Source organism: Poromitra crassiceps (assembly GCF_964638095.1).
Source record: "Poromitra crassiceps genome assembly, chromosome: 15".
Classification (NCBI taxonomy): Eukaryota; Metazoa; Chordata; class Actinopteri; order Beryciformes; family Melamphaidae; genus Poromitra; species Poromitra crassiceps.
The window spans coordinates 13,938,214-13,954,506 of NC_139634.1; the positions used below are offsets into that span (position 1 = coordinate 13,938,214).

Here is a 16,293-nt window from a genome sequence, read left to right on the forward strand (position 1 = left end):
TTTAACTCAAATTGTCTTGACATTATCCCCCGCTTGGTTTAACATTGCCGATACCGGCCTCCAACTCACGCCGACCCACAAGAGCGGAGAGCGGGGAGGGGTTAAACGTATTAGTCACTTGCCGCTCTACTGTTTTAACTGTGGAAGACTGCAGGCAGGCGGTCTCCATGCTGTGTATAGGCAGTGAGATGACCCTCCTCAATTTGCACCCAAAATGCTGTCAAAAAATTTAATTTTTAATTGCCAACTCAGGCACAGCCTCCATAATTCTCGACCGGAAAAGAGACAAAAAAAAGGCAGAGAGAGAGAGAGAGAGAGAGAGAGAGAGAGAGAGAAACTAAAATACGACGTCCCCAAATCACAGAGATGCCGATTCGCACAGGACTAACCTTATCACATGACCTCTGTGTTCGACTTAATATGGTAGGTAATTTGCGGTGGAATTTTTCCTTTACAAATTACGGACATGGCAGATTGGCATGGGATTAAGATCACAGACAACCTCTGCAATTATTACAAATTACCACAGGTCCCCAGGTAGGCAACAGTAATTTTAGTCCCGTGCGAATATGGATTTAATCGTATACTGGTTGACAGTCTCACCAGGCCGGCAAAAATATGTTTCAGTTCTGATGATCTCTGGAGAAGTAAGGCACAATCATATAGCCTACTGGCCCACAGTATCACCAGTGTGAGAGTGACTACTCAATACCAATGCTCGGAATCCTCTCTGCTCCTCCCTATGGCTGTGCAACAGTCCTCTGACACAGCGGATGACTGTCGCCAAGAGACTCATTTTGAAGGAGTGGAAGTCTCCCTCTCCTCCTCCTTTTCAACTGTGGCTGACGGACATGGTTTTGGTTGTGCACACGAAGAGACTCAGGTTCCTGAGGACCAACTCGCTTAACACATTTTCAACTACCGGTATTTGGGGCCCGTTTCTGGCCCACTTGGACGAGGTTAGGGGCGATGGGTAACTCTCCCAGCTGATTTTTCAGGGACTCTTTGTGTGGGATTCTATGCACATTTATTACAAACACATAAGCACATTATGTGGCCAGTAGCACTACTTTGGAATGTTGGTATGTGTATGTTTTTTTCTTTTTCCATGTCTGAGTTTGTTTTTGTTTCTGTTGTTCTGAAAAATAAAATATTGGGGGGTGACAGTGAGCAGTGAGAGAGTGACTGACTACTAGGAAGTAACGCCACTATGTTCTTTTTCATTTGGGGGGGGGGGGGGGGGCTATTTTTCTATTTTACTTAATTTGATTCTTAGTTGTAATGTAATGCATTTTGCTTGTTTTGTTGTTTTGTTTTGAATCTTTTTCACTTTGTAATCTTTTTATTTCTCTATGCTCTTTTGTTTTATCCATTGTATGTAAAGCACTTTGAATTGCCTGTGTGAATGAAATGAGCTGTACAAATAAACTTACCTTTCCTTCTAGATGTAGCCGCTGTGCTGCCCTACAAAAACAAACAGGTAATAAGGATTTAGGTTTGGATTTCATATCTGCAAAAATGATACCCATGAATGCTACTGAACACTATGCAGTGCGCTTCTGTACCAACAATACTTGAGTCGGGACAGGAGAGAAATTAAGTAATTTCTCTGTTCTTTGGCTTTGTCACGCACTGTAGATGTCCCACTTTTTGCTGCATGTTGGCTCAACTACAGTTGCATCACCTAAACAAGAGCTGCTCAATGATTATGAGACTCATTTTGGGCCAAAATGTCACTTAAAATTCCTTTCACACCAAATCCTCTAAATTATGTTTGACAAAAAAATGTCTGCAATGCCAAGGAAAGACAAATACATGAATCAGCATTCCGTCAATGGTTGCTACTGTAAGAGAGATCAGCTATAAATTAATTTTGTCAGGAAAAAATAATTGAATCTGTGACTCCTTGCTTTTATATTCATTAGCTTGTTTTTTTATTTATTTTGTTGTCAATTTTGTGTCTTTTATCCTAAAGTGCTTGAGATTATTACTACATATTGTAGTAGAAATTGCTTTATTGTTGTACAATAATTGACTATCAAGGTTTAATTTAATACACAGCACTGACCAATTTTGCCGTGACGGTAAACTGGCGCCTGTCTGACAGGCCAAACAAAAGCTCTGAAAGAGACGTTTCCTTGCTCTTTATACCTTTGATGAAATTTGTTGCAGATCATAGTGGACTTGTTCTACTGGACAAGGTTCACATTGGTCCCGATGGGGATTAATTCCTTTCAGAGGCTCTCTGCTGGATTTGTTCTGGAAAGAGGAAGAAGGAAGCCCAGGCAGACAGGAGGAGATGGACACAGAAAACCCTCCACACCTTCTTCCCCTCTTCCTCATTGTGCCAGTTTTGGGATTAGTCACCAGATACTACAGATATTAATGACTCTTGTTAAAATGAATATAATGTGTCATCAAATCCCCTGTTGCATGATTTAATTTCCACACCCCAGAACACAATGGCGGATAATATAATTCCAGGACCTGTCAAAAAGGCTGTAAGTGGTGTTAAGTCCTGTCAAACGAACAAAAGGGGGAGAAAATATTTTTTTGCGCAGTCTATCGCAGCGATAGTGTTTCAGCTGACATTCTCCCTCGATACACCTGAGACAGGTGACTTTTGCGTTGAGAGGATTATCTGTTATGGAGTATGAAGAGGTTCCTATTGTCCGGGGCCCAGAATATGAATAACCAAAGACTTGGCTTTGCTAAAGGGGGAGGACATTGGCACTGAGCTGATGCGAAGACAACATTGGCCCATCAAAATACATGAATAAGTAACGCAGTAAAGACATACTTTAATGGGGAGAGGGGGGGGGGGGGCACGTACCCGCCAACCTCTGACTATCAAATGCTGCTATTGGCCAGTTTATGAATAAGTGATTAGGTTTCCAAATTTGACTCAATTATTCAGAAGATAATTGGCCCAGCTTAATTGGCGGTGGAGCATAAAAGATTCAAGGTGCCTCTTAAGTGCAGCACATCAGGCGCCACTTATAATGATGACAGATGGCTGTTTGTGGGGTTGGGTGTCAGATGGGACGGCTTTGTCATCTTCACACTTCCCTCTTGTTAGGAGGCGGATCAGGTTTTTCCTCCCATGAGCGCTACACAGTTTCTCTTTTTCATGGGCCAACTGTGACTGTGGTGAATTATTGAGATATATAGCGCGCTGATGAAGTGCCAAGCGGCGTGCAAGTCAAATGTTTTGTTTGTGCGAAGCACTTTGTGGAAAATGTCTCGTGTTACCGGCCGAACTAAGTGGGACGTTTTTACAGCATCTAGATTTGACAGCATCTAGATTACGGAAGGTTTTCTGTGCTTTAATTTCATTGATTAATTGTGTGAATTAAATTTGAACCATATGTTATCAAAGGATAACCACAGAAGAACACGCTGACTGAATTGAAAGCAACTGCAATGTGGGTTGCCGGTTTCTCCATTTGGCCTCTAATACAGTTCCCCCACCTAACTTCAATCAAGAAAACCATAGATAATCGCCCTCCTTTCACGGGGATAAGGTCACTTTACATTGGATAAACAAGCATATTTTAAATAAGGCAACAATAATTCTGTCTGACTCCGGCCTCCATGGAGAAAATCAGGGTTTTACCCAAAGCCAAACATAAAATCAAGTTCACCGCAAAATCTATTTATTTTTCCTCAACTTTCGCCCTACAAATGACCAATACTCTCACAGAGGGCATCCAGCAGCCTATTTTTATTCATTAGCAGCACATTAATAAAGGGGTTAATTAAATGAATGGGGCCTGGGCCCATTTCCAGCAGAAAAAACATCATTATTTTCAACTTTGCCATTTTTCAAAAGTGTGTCATCACTAATGATACGATTAGCATTCAAAAACACACACAGAGAGCTTGCTGATTTGCTTGAGAATCACATATGAAAACTCCACATTGTATGAGTTAGCGGCGCATGTACACACAGCTAATGTGGTTGTGTGTTCAGCGTTTTGTACATTTCCCGTCCCTAATGGCCTAATAGTTTAAACACACTTAAGTTGGCTCATTAGCTGTGTATGAAGACTTAAGGGGAGGGAAACACCTGTTCATTTACTTAATGAACTCCAAAAACACTGCACTATGTTTCAGGGGCAAGAAAATAAACCCAGACATAGCCATGACAACATAGGGCTCTCAAGACATACAAACTTTTAATGGAGCTCCGATACTGAAAGCTAAAAATCAGCATTTGTGCTTTTGTTAATGTACCTGCAGAGACACGCTGGAGTAGCTTTCTGGGGTTGTAAATCAACAGTTTCCTCCGTACAGCCTCCCACTGGAAAAATAATGAAGGGATTCAAAAAGGCCTGAGGCTGAGTTGAAGTTTTGAATAAGGAATAGAGTAAATATCCAAGAGGATTAGTTCGAAGTGCAATAATGATATTTCTGTGTGTGCATGTGAGAGAGAGAGAGAGAGTGCAAGAGAGAGGAAGGGAGACAGTGAGAGGAAAAGTGAGAGGGCAACTTGTGCTAATGTTGGAAAATCAAAAGGGAATGAGCATTGGGTTCCTGATAGCACTATTTACTGTTTTACTAGTGGTCATACTAGACTATAAGGTAACAAAAGTAGATTTGCAACAAAGTGTCTTTTGCCTATTCATTGTATCTCTCCAGACTATGTAACTCTAACCCTGATCTTTGCCTAACACCAACACTAACCCTAGCTTGACCCTAATTTTCTAACCCTAAACCCGATACTAAAATTAACCCTAACCCAGACACTGGATATCCAGGGTACTTTTCACACTGTTGTAAGCATCACCCTGAAGCCAGCAGACGTTTTAGTGACACATTAAAGTCACTTGATAGTCAGGTAAAATCACTCCGTGGTCATGTGACCTCTTAGCAAGTCTGACTTCACCTATAGCCCGTGTTTAGTTTGTGCCAGCAGGATCTGACACAAATTAAACAGTGAAGGTGAAGTCAGACTTGCTAAGAAGTCACATCTCATTATAGCAAGTCTGACTTCACCTATAGTCAGCGCTTCATTTGTGCCGGATCCTGCCGGAACAGGATGTGCCAACTCACGGTTTTGGACGACCAGCATTCCGGGAGGCTAGTATTTGCATGGACCTGGCACCTTGTGGCATGAAAGTTGTTGTTGTTGTTGTTGTTGTGTCTGTCATGTAATACTAGCCTAGCCTGGTTAAAACCATCCTGATAATAACATGATCTCACATTCTGTTTCGCTCTACATATCAGTCTGGACTCCATCCACAGTCATTTCAGTAGTAGGTAGGAGTAGCCTACTTGCCTTGACAGACAACTCCTTCAGCCAATCAGTGTCGCCAAATCCAGTCCTTCAGCCAATCAAACTCTGCTGATGCATACTCTTGTTCTTGTTTAATTGTTGTGATTGGGTCTATTTCCGCAATAACTGCCCTTACGGCTGTGTAAACTCTACGAACGTTAACGTTACTGCTCGATGCTTCTGGAGCCGCCATTACTGTTTGGCCAGCGTTGTCCCTGATTGGCCAGTTATGATGTCAACTACGAGGCAGGTCCTACTCCCTGATTGGCATGACTGGCACGAGGACTTTGTAATTTCCCAAAACGCCCGGCCGGAGGCCAGACGGATCAACAGAAGGAAACAGAAGGTGAGATCACGTTATCAGGATGGTTTTAACCAGGCGAATGTAATACTCTTCTTTCCTTTCCCCTCACTTCAAAAAACCTGTCTCAATTCCATATGAAGACAGGTGATACCCTAATTCGAAAGTAGCAACAAGCGCATTGTAATCACATCACATACGTGAGCTGCTCTGCAGAGTGTTAATGTAAACTTCAGACAGCGTCATGACTGTGTGCGCTATCTTAAGAGAATTTGACAATTGAAATGCGCTTTGTTGCAATTTCCAACACTGTCCAGCTGAGTGTCGCGTTTAGACCATGACCACGACACGTTTTATTGCTGTCATTTCATTATTCGATGACATTGTTTCCTAGTTTCAAAATCGATATCCTATGAAACTATTTGTGTTGAATATTGATGCGTAATTAACTACTCAAACCAGAATTTATTTGGTAAATGGTTGTATGGTTGAAGCCATTACAGTTTCCTTTATGTATAATTGAGATGTCTCATGTGGGCATTTGTATGCTGTGCAGTGCCGGACTGCCGGTATATTTTTGGTCTACTATTGAAGGGTAGGTTTGTAAAAATGAGCATTATGTAGCCTATGCAATAATCAAATATTGTTATAGGTTTTCTCCGGGTGCTCAGGTTTCCTCCCACTATCAAAGACATGTATGTTAGGGTTAATAATCCTGTCAGTGCCCCTAGGCACTGGCAAAAGAACTAGAGTTGGTCCCCGGGCGCTGCACTGCGGCTGCCCACTGCTCCTAGTTCTAGGAAGGTTCCTAGTAGAGGATGGGTCAAATGCAGAGGACGAATTTTCCCATGGGGATAAATAAAGGATAACTTAACTTAAAAAGCTCTAAGCCTTAAGCAGAGTTGGGGTCCGTTACTCAAAAAAGTAATGTATTACACATTACTTAACAAACAAGTAATGCCTTACTTTACTTGATTACACCCTGGAGAAAGCAATTCGTTACACTACTCGTTACATTACTTTTGCGTTACTCCGTAACATCGCACGAGATGCATTGTCACGTAATTTGCCAGTTAACAATACAACATTAAACCTTACATATGCCCATATTATATTAGCACAAATCTCTATCGTAATAAGGTAGGTTGCAAAACCTTTCCTGTCTGATGGTGGGCTGTCCGTTCCCTGCCATCTGTATTTTGCTCAATATGTTTCTGAAAAATGGCGATTTCATTGTTGAAACTGACAACATTTCCTCTACCATGTACAAGGCAACAAGCCTGTCCATCTCTGATTTTGATGTTACCTGGTGAAAAGCAAGCTTTTGCTGCTTGCTTGGGGTCGAGGCGGGTGACTCAGCTTGGCTCTGCAGATGCTTTGAGAGGTTTGATGTGTTCGCAGCGGTAGCTAGCTGCTTCTGTCCACGGCAAAATTTGCAGTGTCACATTCTTGTCCTTCCGCGCGCAACAAATTCGAAGTATTGTGCGTATCATTCTCCACCCCTCAAAGGTTGTTGTAGGGGACGGGGAAGCGGGTGCTACTGTGCGTTTTTTGGCAGATTGCAATCCAATTATTAGGGAACATACCGCACTGCGCCCACTTCACTATAACACGTTGTATTTGCGAGGGGTATTTACAGACCCAATCACTCTATGTGGGTTTCTCTTATGGTTTACATTTCATTTCATTTTATTTTGTCCAATATTCAAATATTCCAGAATTGCATGTTGTGTTAAAAATAAATATTATTTCTATCTAACACTTTTTAGCCTGATTTAATTGTAAAACAGAGTGTAAAAAGTTATGCAAAGCTTTCTGGGAAATTTTACCTGTGGAAGAGGAAAGTGGGGTAGTGTGTGTTTGTAGATTTTTATGTCAATGTTTGTCAATTGTTTGTTTGTCAATGTGTTTTGGAGGTTAAAATGATTTCTTGTTCTATATGCATGATGTTAGTTATCTGCAAAGTTATGTGTCGACTAATAGTGCAGTTCTGCATGCTAATACAAAGTTGAAATGTTGGCACCATGGGTGATTCTGGTGTGCAGTTAGTGACCCTGTCTGATGGGGCACAGGATCTGCTGTTAAAACAGAGATCTTTTCTCTCTATACTTACCTTGCTAGTACCAAGTAACGAGTTAAGTGTTTGATTAATAACTGTAATGTGATTACTGAGCTTAGGGACAGTACTCGTTTGACAAAAGTAATGTGATTACAGTAACGCGTTACCCCCAACACTGGCCTTAAGGTCATATAGTCCAATGGTTCTCAACTGGTGGGTCGCGACCCATTTTGAGTGGGCAAGATGTGTGCATGAAAACAACAAGAGTTTTATTCCTTGAGGACGCTAGTGCCCACAGCCGACATTGTACTTCAGAGGCTATAACGGATCCATTTTAAAGCTACAATAGAGGGACGATTCTGGTATCATCTGAAACTAGAAGATCTAAGGCATCCATTTGTACCAACCAGTTCATGCTACTTGTCGGAAAGTGGGCTAAATAACGCTCCAAAGTTAGGCTGAACTTTGGTGAGGGAAAAGCTGGCATGGCCATTTTCAAAGGGTCCCTTGACCTCTCACCTCAAGACATCTGAATGAGAATGGGTTCTATGGGTACCAATTAGTCTCTCCTTCACAGACATGCCCACGTTATATTAATCCCACACAGTTTTTGGCAAAAACCATGCCATTTTTAGCATGCAGGACAAATGTGTTATTTTTGCCTATATTCTATTTGAATATTTCTGCATACTGGGGTTCCTAAAGAGTATTAGAATTGCATAAATTGGGTATGACTGAAAAGCCGAGACTCTTGTGGATTCAATGAGCCCAATTGTATTCATGTGTGATGATGTTAGTCCCCATAGTAAACATTTCATTTATAGTGAGACCATTTTTTGAAACTTGACCCCCCTGTATAAAATGACCTATTGTGTATTGTGATCTCTAGGATAATCACAGCCTCATGAAACCTTACATCTACAAACTAGAGCCCTAGACCATTCAGAAAAGAGCATCACTAGTTTACCTTATACTGTATACGCATAATATACCTGTAATTCAAGATGTCTGCCCTTTTATTAAATTCAACTGGGGGGAATAGTGAGATCCTTCCACGTGCTACATCCTGCCGGTGAAACTCCTTGCTGTCAGGTGCAAAGAAGCGGCTGGCGACTGCACATATATCGGAGGAAGCATGTGCTAGTCTACGGCTCTCCCCAGATCGGCAGAGGGGGTGGAGCAACGACTGGGACAGCAGGGGCAATTGGCCAAGTACAATTGGGGAGAAAATGGGAGGGGGGGGAGCATATAAGCCTAAAAGAAAGAGAACCACTGTCAGGTCTACAGTAGGCTATATATGGCTGCACTGAGCATCACTGTGCCTCCATCTCGAGATGTTCCGGAACCTTTTCCTTCCACACCGACTCACGGGAACACCGACCACTTGATGTTCCGGGACCTCGCCATTTACAAAGTAATCACTGCCTCTAGTGCTTCCTACATGTTTCTGTCCTTTGATATGCATTGTTCCTCATGCAGGCCAGACTAGGCTGCAATGTACTGGAGCAAAGTTTTTGATATGAGAAAGACTGCCTCTTTTGCTGGGACCTATTGGTTTTAATGGGATTCATTACATGACATCATTCACAAAGACTTCCCATGCACTGTCCCATCCTGAGTGTCTGTGCCTGCACATGCGCACTGTTACAGTCTGACCGAGGACATAAACGCATGTCTTTCACCCGGGAGCCGCCGCCACTCCGCGCTGTCATACATGATCGATGGGGTGACCCTGGGACGGACTTGGCCCGTGCAGCCGTACCCTTTGCCATCATCGCCACCACCCTTTGCTCGCACCGCCCAGCGCTGGAAACCCAAGACCGCAGGCCACAAAGGGCTATGTAAAGCATCTCACCCTCCCCTCTCAGTATAGTAATTAACCTGCCTCTCACCTCGCTGTCCAGCAGCATCCCCATAACAGCCTGGCAATCACCAGACACTTCACACAACAGCCTGCACATGGGAACATGACCCTCACGGGCTCCCTTTCTTCTTTTGTGACACTTTTCTCTATGGCCACTTCTCTTTCCAAATTATGGCGGTTCCACCGCGCCTCGACACGCACGCAATGTCACCACGTTTTGTAATGTGATGTCTTGATTAAAACGCTTTGACAGATCACTGTGAATTAGTAGCCACCTGTGAATGATTTCATATGTTATAGACGTAGGGGAGAGAAATAATATTCCTGATGTGCAACTCAAAAGTGGCTGACGTCGGTAAATCGCGCGGGCTGCGCTCTCTCAAATAGGCTATTTTCAAAGTAAGAAAACATTAAGGAGTTATTAACTTAGTGGATTTGCAATGCGGGTCAAGAAATGGAACGAGACTAAACAGCCAATAAAAGCATGAGCGCTTCGTTGGCCCGCGCCATGACAAAAGCAGCCCTTAAATCAGACGCGAACAACTCTGCCTTGTTCGCAACGCCGCCTGTCTAGAAACTCCACATCTAGCAGGTCTGTAAGAGGGGACCTTCGGTCTGGCCAGGCACCTTTATTTCCATCAATAATGTCCTCTCCTGTGCTGATGACCTTAGATCCTCAGAACAGGCTGCTTCTGATTAACAGTACTGTGTACTAGAAGTGAGAGCTGCAGGGTTTGTGAAGCTGTGATGGATACTCTGAAAAAAGTCACACCATCCAGGTTTTCCACACTGCCCACATTGTGTTGGACAGAGAAAGGAATTCTAACGTCACCTCGCATTATGTCAATGCTTTCGTGCTTCTCAATATGAGGCAGCTATTATTTTCCGACAATTTCTGTTCCTCGCAATCCAAAATCGGGGCGCAGTGAAAGAACATTGTCTGTTACCACCAAGAAATGACCCACGCACTGTCTCACAACATTTCTTTCAAACATTTCAAGAAAAATCCTGTGATTTTAAACATTTCGGTTTTGCTGCGTTACGTGCCAGTCTCCCATTTGACTATATATTGCTGTTGGCTGGGGCAGCAGGGGGGGGGGTGCAGTGATTAGTTAGACTGTCCTTCAACCAGAAGGCCTGGGTTCAATTCCCCTTGACAGCAAAAATCCACCCTACTGAAGTGTCATTGAGCAAGTTGCTGAACCCCTACCAGGGCTGTAGTAGATGATGTTGACCTCTGACCTCCCAGGAGGAGGGGAAAGATCATTTCTATGTCAGAGATTGCTTAAAAGAGTTTGGTTGACATCGAAGCATGAAATAACCTACGCACGTGTAGCTGCCAAAGACCCTGACACCATCTGGTGAAGTGGCAACACTAGGCAACCGCGAAATCACACAAATCAAGATAAAAGGTTGTTTTTTGGAAGAAGAACACTTTTTTCACATTACGCAAGTTTAGATGTTAAAGAACGCCCTCAATATAACAAACAACAGTTTTAGGATCACTACGGTAAATATTTGTTAGCAAACTAAGCTTGTTCAGGGCAAACCAAGCTTGTTCACCAACTTTGAGGGTGATTTTCTCTGAATGTTGCTTTAGGACATTCAAATAATTCTTCAACTATTTTCAGATGTCAATTTATGATACATCATTTGAAAGCTTACAATCTGCACTTTCATGATCTGTAAAAACTGGGGGGGGGAGGGATATCTTGGCCTACTGGTCTAACTATATAAAATTGAGTATGTGGGCAATGTTTGTTCTGTGTTCGGCCACAGCTATGCTGTTTTACGTGCGATCGAGCTGAAACCTTCAGGGTGTGTAAAGGGCACCCGTGCGGGTGACCTGACGGAGAAGGATTTTTTAATTAGGCTAATGAGGTAATGATGTGATGTCATCAGTGTGATGTCAAAAGTGATGTCATAAGGGCGCACACACACACAAACACACACACACACACGGAGGCATTGTGACAAGACTGATCAGTGCTGTCACACACACACAAGGAGGCATTGTGACAAGACTGATCAGTGATGTTATAGGGGGCACACACACACACACACACACCAATGATGTCATCAGTGATATCGTAATGGGGCACACACACACACAAGGAAGCATTGTGACATCACTGATGCAATAACATTTATTGAGTAACACACACCACCGCAATCGCACCAATAGGGCAGGCGAGGCCACGCAGCAGCCGAACTGCGGGTGAGGCCGCACAACAGCCGAGCTATGGGCGTAACTAGGCTCGATGCCTAGTTACCCAAAACACCAGAGCCTGTTAATACTATTAGCATTTTCTTCATTACAGAAAAAATTTGTTCAACTTTGTTTCAGAAGAATTATGAAAACCTTGTGAGTCAGTTCGGTTGACTGCAAAGCTCCATTCAAAGCTCCTCTACTGGTTGAAAAAAGTTATCCGACCTCTTCAGTTTAAGAAACAGTGTAAAACCTGCCGGATGTCAAAAACACATTCAGCCATCAAGCTAAAAACAAGGCCGAAGAGGAGCCGAGGAAGAATTAAGCAAGGACTAAACAAGAAAAACATGATGTTTGCTTGTTATATACCGTAATCTCCTACTGTATATCGCATCTGCAATCTAGCACTGATGTGACTGCAGCAGTGAGGTTTGAACTGAGGTAAGATAACCAAGAGAAAGTATTCTGTGAGGTAGATTGGTTCAAAGTAGATTTAGGAAAAAGAGACGATTTTATATAAACTGGTAAAAACACACTTACAGAATTCATTCACAATAGTGCATAATTTATATGCATATGAATTCACTCACAAAGTAAAAAAAAAAAAAAAAAAAAAAAGCTAATAATGTTGCACTATGACCTTTTGGATCTTTTTACAGTTTATGTAAAGCACTTCAATTACCTCTGTGTATGAAATGTGCTATACGAATAAACGTGCCCTGCCTCGCCTATAAGCCTACAGTATTTGCAAACGCTGTGGGGAAAAATAAAGATGCAATTTAATTTTCAGCAAAACCTGTGTCCAGTTGGATCAACTGCTTTTCTTATTTGCTTAAAAGTTATCATTCGGTTTTCGCCCTACAGTGACGATATGTAGCCATCATCAAGCACAACATTCCCAACAACACCTGCAGGAAAAATAGTTATTCCCGTATCGTTTTTTTGACTGGAAAGAGACCGGATAGACGGGCTGCACATTTTCAACACAATTCAACACCTTTTCCTGGTTTAAGAGGTTTTCCCAGGAGAGAAATGGACACCTGAAGCCGTCACTCATGCATGTCAATAAATAGAAACTTGTCTCGCATATCAGCCATAAACCACCTCAGAGGCCCGAGCAGCGCCGCCGTCTCTCTCAGACGCTCCAACATACCAAATTAATTTTCCAGTCAAATACGGGGTGAAAGTTCCACTCTGTCGCAAATGAAATGGGACATAATTTGAGGTACCGGCGAACATGGAATTAGCATACCTCCACAAATCCAGAAGGGATATACCCTCTGTAATTAGCAATGGTGTCCAATTCATTTTGGCTATGACCCCTCTCTCTCTCCATAGATGCATTAACCTAATCCCAGAGCCACAGTTTCCCACCTCAAAAAGTGCTGCAGTGGGACGTCTATGTGCACATTGACACTTTTCCGGTGTCTCCAAACCGTGCCGTATCTCCTAAGTAGCCTTTTGAAAAGCCACAAAGTGTCATCTTTGGATAACTGCTATTTTCAGTGGGCTGTAATGAATAGCACTTAACAAACTGAATGGCTCTCGTATCAGGTTTTGGATCCAAAGTATTTTGGGGAACAATGCGAGAGGAATAACAAAGCAGGAGAGACGGAGGCGGGCCGATTTGAGTAATGACCTTGTAATCTGCCTCGCTGCTGATATTTTCACGGGGTTTCATTCACTCTTTTCTTCACTATATTTATCGTCTAGCTGATGGGGTAAGAAGTGACACCCAACTCTGCTCCCAGCCAGTAACCGTCTCTTTGTTGAGGTACGGCACAGGCCGAATCCAGGCGGGTGAGAAGTGGTTAAGTGCCCAGGTGTTGGATCATTACCGTCATTTCTATGTGCATGATATCATTGTGGTTCCTCCTAACAGAGATCTTGTATCGAGCACACGATCCATGCAGGCCTGCGAGTAAGAAGAGATCTCAATTATCAGCAGAGAGCAGACCGTGTTCATTAATCACTCCCGACGAGATTAAACTTTCTCTAACGTGTACACATGCGCGCCATCTCCTTATCTTGTCTATCAGCTCACACACAGTTTCATCTTAAAGTAATGATGCTCTGTGAGATTCTTTATTTATTGTGTTATTGTTGTGGTGTTCGGCACTGCACGTCTCAGAGATCGCCTGTCAATGAAACAGTGTAGGCAGGACTGTGACGTCTTTTTCTTTGGATTTACTGTCGATGAAGTTTGGGTTTCTGTAGGTGGCGCTCTTTTCTTTGACTGTTCAGCCATGGGTTAGGGTTAGGGCCATCGCTGCTCATGAAAACTACCCAGTACTTCTTCTATTTATTCAAATCTAAAACACATAATTTCCTGTGTGCCAGAGGATTTTTCCTGACACCAACTGTTCAGAAGAGCAAATGTAAAAGCTTTCATAGGTCGAACCACTGTTTGTATTATCAACTGACAATACAGCAGCAAAACAAAAGATTATGTACATGAAAATGTCACAGATAATTAGGCTACTTTAAATCAGAGAATTGCACAATTGATTTGTTAAATGCAAGCCTATAATGTTCTCAACATACAGTAGCTACAGTGCCACCAGATTTTTTTCCCAGATTTTAATTTTTTTCCAGATTGAATGAATAACAGACAGCCTGTGAAGAGGCCTTTGCTTTGTTATTCCTCTCTCATTGTTCCCCTCAATGCATTGGACCTCAAATCTGATACAAGAGCTATTCAGTTTTTTAAGTGCTATTCATTACAGCCCACTGAAAATAGCATTCATCCATGGCCTCCAAAGAGAGGGAGACTTTCAGTTCTCTGTCCCCGTGCCTCTTTTTCAGAATCTCTGCTTTTACTGGCAGGTCTTCCCACCAGACCAACGGACTATAAATACGACCCCTCTGAATGCCCACATCCTTTGCCCCGAAAATAAATCATGTGCTTTTCAGCTGGAGCAGAAACACGGCACCTCCGAGGAGGACAGGCCGCTCTGTCTAAACAAGCCCAATATCCACGGCGAGAGTTCTCAGATGGCAATCTGCTGTCCTGACACACATCCTCGTACGCAGACACACACTTAGTGACACCCACAGACAAGAGCAGCTCCTCTGAAATACCCTGGGAACGAAGCGCCGCTGGCTCACCTCGCTTCTCTGAATGCCCCGGTGCCAGCTCGGCCCCAGCGTGGGCCCTTGCCTCGCCTTGGCCCTGCCCCAGCGTGGGCCCTTGACTCGCCTTGGCCCTGCCTGTCAATCCTCTTCCTGGCGGGCCGCAACAGAGAATAGGAGGCAGTGTGGGGACCGGGGGACTGGAGCTCATCAGAGGGGTTGACTCAGTCCTGCCTACTCCCTCAACGCTGTGGGTCTGGCACTCTGCGCAGGTGGAAAACGGAAGAGGGTGAGTGGGTAATCATGAGGGTGTTGGCCCCGTTCTGCCCGCAAAAAAACACTGGCCCACAACTATGGCCCTCTTACCAGCTTGTCGTGTGTGGTTTTCAGACTGTCATCGCACAGTTTCAGCAATGGGAAACACAGACAGGGAAGGAAGAGTAGGAAAGTGGGGGAAAAAGATGAATATATATATATATATATATATATATATATATATATATATATATATATATATATATATATATATATATATATATATATGTTTGCCCACTGAATTTAAGGAGGAGAGGGGAAAAGCATTGGGACTTTGGAGCAAAGAACTGGTTTTGTTTTGGTTACTTTTGTTAACTCTATTTCTTCTTCTTTTCGTATTTTTTATGTTATTTGTTTTGTCTCCATTTTTATTTGTATTTTGTTTTATGTGAACCACAGCAAGAGCAGCTGTTACAATTATAACAGCTAATGGGGATCCTAATAAACTAAAATTGATTCTTAGACGACAAAGTAGCATGCAGATTTAATGAGTCATGCAGTATTTTCTATTTACTTGTTCATCCTCACTGGTGAGTGTGTACCCAAATCCTGGTGTGTGTACCCAAACTGCAAGTAAGCAAACACGAAACCATCCAAAACATCAAAACGATTCACAGGGAACCACCGAGACGAAACCGGCAGACAAATTCATTTTGACGCAAATCCCCCTTTGACTTTCTCCAATCTGTCAAGCTTTGCCTCACCCTCCCCGAGCTTTATCCCTGCAGTGATATTCTTTCCTTCCGTCTTTTAGGGGAACGTCGCTGTTGTGAGCGCTTTAAGCTGGAAACGGGCTGCGGTTGTTTTCTTTGCAAAAACACCTGTCTAAACAGCAGCAAAGCCAAGGGCAAGTCTCGCCTGTCAGCGTTGGTGACAGCTCTTGACAAAAATTCAGCAGAGACAATTCCTAAGACGTCCACTCGAGCGAAACAATGCACGTGTGCTGGAATGACCCCAGCTGCATTGCCTAACTCTCCAATAGGTTTCAGTGTTGTTTGTAGTGGCTCTGTGACAGACAGACAGACACACACCGAGCAACACCTGGACGCAGGTAAAACACATTAAAGATACTGTCTTTGTTTTGTTTGCCTGTGGTTTCAAATGCACTTAATCCTCCTAAAAACCAGGGTTGGTTTCAGTGACATTGGGGGAAAAAAAGGTTAAACTCAAAACCTAAAACCCTCTTATAGTTTTA

The 16,293-nt window shown here is 43.0% G+C and overlaps 2 protein-coding genes across 2 annotated transcripts in view; both read left to right on the plus strand.

Moving 5' to 3' along the window:
• LOC310790632 (histone H3.2) overlaps nt 1-16,293 on the plus strand; it is a gene marked incomplete at its 3' end in the record, with an annotated part of 494,832 nt that overhangs the window by 82,581 nt on the left and 395,958 nt on the right. The window lies entirely within an intron of this gene.
• slit3 (slit homolog 3) overlaps nt 1-16,293 on the plus strand; it is a gene marked incomplete at its 5' end in the record, with an annotated part of 417,236 nt that overhangs the window by 68,147 nt on the left and 332,796 nt on the right. The gene's annotated exons all lie outside the window — the stretch shown is intronic.